This window comes from Haemaphysalis longicornis, unplaced genomic scaffold, assembly GCF_048455015.1.
Source record: "Haemaphysalis longicornis isolate Haplotype H1 unplaced genomic scaffold, Haemaphysalis longicornis Haplotype H1 scaffold_11, whole genome shotgun sequence".
NCBI lineage: Eukaryota > Metazoa > Arthropoda > Arachnida > Ixodida > Ixodidae > Haemaphysalis > Haemaphysalis longicornis.
In genome coordinates, this window is record NW_027526214.1 from 45502768 (window position 1) to 45511039 (window position 8272).

Here is an 8272-nt window from a genome sequence, read left to right on the forward strand (position 1 = left end):
AGTGGCTTGAAACAACTGCAGGGGGAAATCATGACCCCCTGGGCAGCACATTTGTACACCATTCTTATTTTTCTCAGGAGCTGTTCGTGAGACCCCTGGCACAGGGCTCACTGGAGGTACTCAAGTGCAGGCTTCGAATTACAGAACATGGCCCATCTGCGGCACGAACTTTTCTCGATCGTGTAAAGAGCACTACGGATGGCCGTACGTTCTGTAGCATTACAGGTTGTACAGTTCCCTATCTTTATTTGCTAAACCATGACATTAGGGGTATGATAACAGCGCCGGTATAACCCGACGACGTTACCGTGCCATCGGTGTATACATGAGTTCAGTCACTGTATGTCACAGGCAGGTACGTCACGGTTAGGTGTTGCAGGGACGGTATTGGAAGATGGCATTTTTTATTCACTCTCCTGGAATATTTACGCACACTCGGGGCTGCATCACACACCACAGCCGAAGGATACGTCGCGTCGCTGGCCATAGTTCGATGTAATGCTGGTGTTGTGAGCACCTGCGAACGACGCCCGGGGACGGGTCACTGCCAATCCCGTGAGGTAATGATCAGGGGGGTGTGCGAGTTGCCTGATATATGTCCTGAGTATTTCAACTTTCACAAAGGTGGCCAAAGGGCTCAGGCCAAGATAGGTTCGCAGAGTTTGAGTTTGTATATCCTGAAGTGACCGAGTGGTTGTGCGGCACGCTCCAGAAACTACAGGAGCACTGTATCGCAGACAGACCAAGACCAGTGCGTTGTAGAGCTGTAACAGCGAATTCATTGGTGTTCCCCGCGTCTTGCCGCCGATGAGTTTGAGTACATGCGCCACTGCAGAGAACCTCTTGTTTATAAACTTTAGGGGAGCATTCCAAGAAGGGCCTCTGTCCACAACTCTTCCGAGAAACGTGTGACTTCTCACATGAGGCACCCTTTCGCAATAATATACAAAGCATCTGCATGCATACGATTTCGTGTAAACGTAAGCACGGCGCATTTGCTGCTTGATGTTTCCACCCCTTGTCCATGTAGATAGGAGGTCGTTAAGTCGGTGGCATTTTGCAGTCGGGATCGCACAAGCCGAAGAGCCCGACATGCCTTCTGCCCAAACACTTATATGGTCGGCCGAAATCGGCACGTGAACTCTCCTTGGAATGCAAGATATCACACCTAATATTGTAATGTTGAGTTGAGCAGTGCAGGGCTCAGGATGCCTCATGGGGAACACCACCATGAGTATAGTGAGCTGATGTCAGCCCGATTGCCGGCATAACAAAAATGACCACCCCGTTAGGTAGTTCCGTATCCACTGGCAGACACGGCCACTCAGCTTCACAGCCTGCAGTACCTTAGGAATCGCAGCCTGCTTCGCGTTTTCATAGGACCATATGATGTTGAGGAAGAACGCTGCACATATGCGCTTCACAATTTTCCGCTGCTGCACAAAAATCACAAAATCAATAACACAGTCCATGGATGAGTGTCCACGGCACAATGTAGCCATACAACAGGGTAGACATTGTAATGCGCCAGGAACCACTACAGACGTGCAAGAATGATTCGCTTCATTAGCTTTCCACCGCAACTCGCAACTGCAGTTGGTCAGTGGGCCGTTGCATCCAGCATGAATTTTCCGTGCTCCAGGAGCGAAACGAGGGAGCTGCACTTCCATTTTTGAGAAACGAAACCTCCACACCATAGGTCGTTCAAATATTCCAACAAGGCTAGTCGGGCATTTATGCCCGGGCCAGGGCACCAAGATTGCTTGCACACAACCAATACCGCCTGCAGTTCGTCCATGCAAAATGGGACGTGCATCCTTAAATCCTTCGATGCAGGGATGTCACTAGTCCAGGAGGGCCTTATCCACTGGATATCCTCACGCAGAAGTAATCGGCCACATCGACCTCTCGGCGGTTCTGGTGAATAGCCAGGTCCTTATTTCGGGAGCGCTGCAGTAAGGTAGTCATTAGCCTCTGGACAGTTTTTTTATATCTTCGACAATGAATTGCGACGGTCAAGCGAGTCATAAAAACATTCCCAACATTGTGCTTGAGCAAGGGCAATGCGTCATTGGACCTTTTGCGTTCTTCTGCAAATTCTCAAACATTCGAGACATTTCATTCGCCAGTAGCTGCGTTCGGCGCTGCGACGAACCGCATTAACGCTTTTCAGCTCTACGTAAAACTCGGTCCCGTTTGGATACAGCCGGACGGAACGCTTGCAGGCTTGGAGTGTGCTTCCAATGGCAGACTCTCGATTTTCAAGTTATTCGTTCCGACACATTTCTTTCATTCTTGATTTGAACTTCGACCAATCGATTACGCGAGTACCATTATGATCGGAGGGACTTTGTAATCCGTTTATCATTAAAAAGCTCGAAACGTAGCCTCTTCCCCGAGTTTCTATGTCTGGGAACCATTGTACACAACTCGATAGAGATTGTAACAGAAACGTTAAGTAAAACAACTACTGTAGTTCGTTCAGCGTAAAAAAGAGGTGCTCCCGTCGTTTAGTAAGGACAGCCCATTGCCTCCGACAAAAGGTACAAGGCTCCTACCTCGCGTGCTGGCGTTCCGGCGTTCCGAAAGCGTGTGGTGTGCAACGAAATCAATGGTAATAATCCATGCACCCATTGCAATTATATGTCTTCCAGCCTCTTCCATTGAAAGTGAGATGTCGGCTGTATGTATGCACCCACAAGAGGAAAGTGAGCTGGCTCTTTCTGATGGTTCGACATGCGTACTCATTACCCCTGTGAGGTAGCACTAAATGGTCAACGTAGGACAGGTTCACCCCTGATGAAGACAGCGACTTTGCTGGGCTGCCCAAGTGTGGCTGAGAAAAAAAGTCAATAGCCAGATATCCGAAAACCTTTGTACTATTATATCAATATATTTCATAAATACAAATTAGAAAGATCAGAAATACACGACATTAGTCTTCTTGCATTCCAGTAAAAAATGGAAGCCACTTTCATATCCGCACTCAAAGAAGAAAGTACGTACGTCATGGTCCTTGCTTACCTGAGGCTTGCAAGTACTCGACCCAGAGCCTCTAGTATCTGAAGTGCACTCAACGCAGATGGTGTATTCAGACTGGTGAACAATGTGTGAATGGCATTATTGAGGGACCTCAGGACCAGGACGACTTTCAGATCTAAAGCCGTACCCGAGATGGGAGATCTTGTGACTGTCTTCAGCACCGACTCTGTATCTCAGAAGGAGTTCATAGTTAGGTCATGTCATATTTAGTTAATCGGTCATAGTTAGGGCCACGCGTCAAACGGTGACGTTTGTTGTACCTCTTTGCAACTCCTGGGCGAATCCTGCAGTGCCAAAGGCGGTAGAGGTGGCGGAGGTGGCGGCGGGCGCGGGAATAGTGGTTATGGAAGTAGTTGTTGCAGTAGTGGCGAAGACGGTTGCGTAGAGGCGTTCAATAGAGAATGGCCAGCCTTCTTTGAAAACCTGCGGGGGCGACGGCGGTGAAGCCGTCGTGGTGGTACCGTCATTTCAGCCTCCTTGCGCACAGAGTGGCCCCACATCATCTGTTTCCAGACAGCGACCCCTTCTTCGATGAGGCATCGTGAGGTCCCTTATAGTTGACCAACTTCAGGGTATGTTCACTGCACTCGCTCGCAATATGGGGTCCAGCGCTTTGGAACATGAAGTGGCGCTGCCGTGGACTGCAGCGACACGGAATAGTTTCATGCACTTGTAGCACTGGGGTGTTTCGGCACATAAGGTTGGACATACTGATAGAAGTGACAACACACCTTAACAAGGGTGGGAAGGCGGTCGACCTTAAAAACAATCTCCGGGCATCTTGATGTACCAATGCGAAAACCTGCTGAGTTCGGTCGTAGTGCAGTGGGTAATGTACGGCTGAACAAAATTTATTCCAACATTCTGGTGATCCTCTTTACCAACTGATGATTGGCAATGTTGTGTGCACCACTGCTAAACAAAGTTGGGCTTATGTTATTATTCTTGTTCTTTTGTTGTAACTTGTTTACGAGGCAATGACCAAGTATTTGAAGTATTTCATAAAGCTGCTTGAATATTTCTGTAGAGAACGGCGGCCTAAAATGTGGTTCTTGAAAGAAAATGTCGTTTTTCTCCGATATATGGTTTAAAGTTAGATAAATGCAGATGTAAAATAGAAAAGGAGGATCTGCAAAGACATGTGGTGTAAAGTTACAGAAATATAAAAGAATAAAAAAAGCAAACGAGGACCTAAAAAGACGGGTGTCGAAAAGAACTTCGAAGTAGAGCAAAAAAACAGATGGTTTTAGCAGCGCGTTGATAAAACGGAGCTAAACCAAAGGCTCCACAACTTGGAAATCAAGGGACTCGCGCATTCTTGTGTTAAAATTAGAGAACTAAAATGAATCGCACACAAACAGTGAGAACCAATCCATGAAGCTCACACTAAAATGTGTTATCAACATGGAATACCAAACTACAATGCCAAGAATGTAATCGCCTGCTTCACCAGCCGACCAACATGCAAATCTGTATGAGATAAAGCACTAAAACAGAATGTAACAACGGAGTCATCATGTTGCATTGACCCTGCTGAACCGGTTTTTGTGTTCCAAAAGATCACAGCAAAGAATGCGCAACTCGTCGGGGCGGTTTTGGCCCTGAAAACGGTGGTTGGTAGTAAATATCTCTGATCAAGTGATGACACATACTTTCGTGCTGGATCGCAAAACTGCCGAACCAGCAAATTGCTTCCCACAGACTTTTGGACAGGATTACATCCGCATCCAAGCAGATGTCATCTGCTACTTGGTGGCAGCTGTGGTCCTTGCACACTGTCACGAGTATACTACTATCGAGTATGTGCTCGCATGTATTCCCATTTGATTTACAGCTTCTTCTCAGGACCTTGTAGCTTAAAACCTCAAGGATGAGGTGTTTTGTTAGCAAAGTAAGATCCATTGTTGGTGGGTTGATTATTTCGGGTTGCTTTTTAGCAGTTTTGGTGTTAATGATAACATTTTATGCAGTCATAGCTGTGGTATATTGATGATAATGTATTCTGGAAACCTTCATATATAAGTTGTTGTCAATCATCCAAGCACCCACACGGGTGGTGGGGTTTATTCGCGTATAACCTCCGTCGACGTCTATAACCGGTGATTGCTGTTAACAGTCACGGTTGAATTATACCAATATTTACTCTCCCTTTTGTGTACCTTATTCTGGTAATGACAAAAGTATTTTTCCGTATGTCCAGTTTCTATTCACTTTGTTCAGTTTGTGAGTGATAATGAGTGCACAGTTTTAGGGGCTGGCCATGTTAACGTTGACTTTGTATGTGGCAATAATTTTCGTTTCAGTTGAAAGTTATAATTTCTTCATTGGCGTCTGAAACACAATGCTAGTACCTACTTGCAATACCAATCACTTCACAACCTATGAAATCTATTTATAATCAATTTTGTTACGTCGCGTCTTACATAATACACAATCTGCGGTATCCTAAGGGACTATTTCGCATATAATATGCTTGCGTAAATCAATTGCTCGCTATTCCAGCAGTCGTACCCATGATTATAAACTTGTAATCACCGAAACCCTGGGACGATTTCTGCTGCGGGTAACACCGAAAAATAGTACAGTATCTTTATCTTAATTGATGTATATCTCCAACTGGAGCCCCTCGTTATTATTTTACCAAAGCTGCAATAATTATACTTGCCAAAAAAGCTACACGACAGTGAAAAGCAGAAACCCCTGGAAAACACCTTTACTCTTGTTTCTGGTTATGATAAAACTATATATAAAATATTTATGAGAACTAGACAACCTGGTGCCGTAGTTGAATATGAGAAGTATCAAAAGAAGCCAAAGAATGACATCCGACCTGCCAACAGTATTTACTGCGTTGATATGTTTTAAGGTTCAAATTGAAGCATGGATATGTTATAAAAACATCTTGTGTCATTAGTAAAAGCAGAAGTAGGCACATACCAGTTGATCTGCCTCTAAATGGCGCCGAAATTGGTGGTTCGCTGAGTTCAACTGCGTTTAACAATTCTTTCCCTTTGGCTAGCACTGTCATTGTGCGCCTACACATTTTTCAGAAATCATTTGAAGCAACAGGCCTTGTTTTATTTCTCCCGATGGTCTTATTGCAAAAAGATCGCCGTTTTTTGTAACCTAGAATTTTTTATATTAGAAATAGCAACTAAAACTGGTTGTGGCCTACAATGTTTCATGGTTTTGCGCATGAAGTATGCCAGTGGTTTGTGTCGTGTACTACTTGCCCGTATATTCAACTTGTCTTGGATTGTTTCGGAAAGATGTGCAAATTGCGGAAATTGCTCACGTGTTTACAAAGGTGACAGGGCGAACTATCGACCAATTTTGCCGGTTCCAGAATTCTCCGAAGGATTTCAGAATGCAACAAACACTCGGGTATAAAGTTTTCTTAAGCACCATTCTGTCCTGAACAGTTCGCAACAAGGTTTTTTTCAAAAGAAACATTGTATGGAAACTACCCTTTTCTCACAAAAACAAGTTATACTGCAACAAAATAAATAAAAATGTTGTTCTGGCTCTTTGTATAGATTTAAGGAAACATTTGCATGAAATGAACGACAGCATTCTCTTGTGAAATTGCTGAAACACGGAATGAGATGGTTAGCACTAGAATTGATATGTTGCTATTTTGCCTCTTGCTGCCGTTGTGTCTGCGTCCATGGCTGCTGTTACAGTATGATTACGATTTCTTCAGGTGTGCCACAAGGAATCATTTTGGGCCTTTTCTTATTCAGCATGGGTGTAATGGTATTGTAATCTCTTTTAATTTCTTTTTGTTGCATATATATATATTTATATATATATATATATATATATATATATATATATATGAGGGAAGTGTAATTTTCTGGTAGAGTAAGTGGTAAACGTAAAAGCACTGCTACTGCGATTGTTGCAATTGTTATCTACCTAAAGTGAATCATTCGGCAATCAATTCCTGAAAAAGAAATGCTTTGTTTTTACTGCGAAATACGAAACTTTATGCATTCGGAAGGCTATTTATTATAATGACAACATTTTGTAGTTAGTGTCAATTTACGAAAACTGTGGCTGTATGGTTTTTAGATAAAAAATTTCTGTATAATGTTGTTAACCACATCCTTCTGGTCATTTTTGTAGTTTTTGGGTTACTCAGCCGATTCGGTTACGTTTTCTCGCACAACATCAAGGTTCTTTTACTTACATAGCTGTTAATGCATCACGTAAATTTCCACCATGTTATTTGGGGAACACCCACAAATATACTTATGCAGAAAAGTTGTCTCCTTCAAAATGAGTTCCTAACCTTGTTTTTTTTCATATTCCACAGGACGTTTTTTTATGAGGCTAACGCATCTAGGCTAACGTAACTGTACATAACCTAAGGTTAGCTACGTGCTGAAAATTGAAGTTTTATGAAGTGCGTATCCTGTTAGGAATGGCAGAGTACCTTGCCCATGTGGAACCTTAACCAGTTTGATGAAAAAAGATTCGGTGTAACTTCCGCCTCGCACGAACTGGTAAACGAAACCACTCTCATTCGTGCCACGCGACCAAGCGTTGACGACGTTCCTCTGCCAGCTTACTTTCCCATCCTTCGGTACTTTGATACCGAGGGGTCCACCAAAATCCTAGCCAACAGTTTGGTGCTTCAAAGCAGAAACCTGGTCTTAAGGATGATACGGTTGCATATTTTAGGGAGCACTGCAACAAAGTAAGAGTCCAACTACTCAGTACGCAGAGAGAAGTTCGAACCTTTGTGTGGGAGGTTGGGATGATGCGAGCATATCTGTATGACTGAGCTTGAGGCAAAAAGGAGAGAATAATAGATACACATATTCAGCTGGCTTGCTGAAGACCCTTAGGAGACAAGAAATTTGTTTCGTATTCATAGTCACAAATATTTACTGTATTGCTTCACTGCTATTGCACACTGAGCGAGCTTATCAAAATCTTACTACTTTTAGAATTATTACAGACGAAATGAAACATGTTTTGACCCTAATATTTTTTATGGTTTCTTGGTACATAGGTTAAGATTTCACGTGCGCAACTTAGCTGTTAGAAAAAGTAGTCCTTAGAAAAAGGCTTTCGTTTATAGGTACATGGCCCCTTCAAACAATATTGTGTCGCTTGAAACATAAAACAACACATACGATCGCAAAACGGCACTGTCTACTCCACCATCAGAAACACGGCTTTTTTCCAAAAACCGTAAGAACTTTGTGTATCACTGAGCGGG